General features: G+C 40.1%; 1 pseudogene; it reads left to right on the top strand.

Annotated features, from left to right (window-relative positions):
* LOC116885100 lies at window positions 1–56 on the top strand (annotated as a pseudogene).
* Window positions 57–526: the final 470 nt, after the last annotated feature.

Raw genomic sequence — 526 nt, 5'->3', positions numbered from 1 at the left:
AGCTAATATAGCTCTTTTAAAATTTTTCTAGCTTTCTGACTTTAGTCAGAAAACCTAAGCACTATCTGGTGACCTATCTAGAGAGCTATCTAAAGAGTTATCCCAAGCAGAGAGCTATCTTAAGCAGAGAGCTATCTAGAGGGCCATCTCAAGAAGACTACAGAGCTGTCAGCTTGCTCCCATCACTGACTTCGAGTCATTTCTTCAGTCACTCCCAAATACCCCTTTCTTAGGACCACCTCTCTAAGCTGAGGTTGGTACTTGGCACTTCCTCTTACATCAGATCTTTCTCACCCTAGGTCCCACCATTACCCAACATATCTCCTCTGTCACAGGTTCAGTTTGTTCTACCATCTAATTTCCCTTTTTTTCTCTTAATTTTTGTTCAGTCCACACTCTAGCTTTGCATAATTTATCGGCACACCTGTAAGAGCTGCCTAATTAGTACTTCTACATCCATTCTAGGCCTGAGAAACTTGCATACATTTGTTTTGTTTTATTCAATAGAACCAGGTTACTATTTTTT

The sequence above is a fragment of the Rattus rattus genome, chromosome 15, assembly GCF_011064425.1.
Source record: "Rattus rattus isolate New Zealand chromosome 15, Rrattus_CSIRO_v1, whole genome shotgun sequence".
Taxonomy (NCBI): Eukaryota; Metazoa; Chordata; class Mammalia; order Rodentia; family Muridae; genus Rattus; species Rattus rattus.
This window is presented reverse-complemented; position numbering and strand designations above follow the sequence as displayed.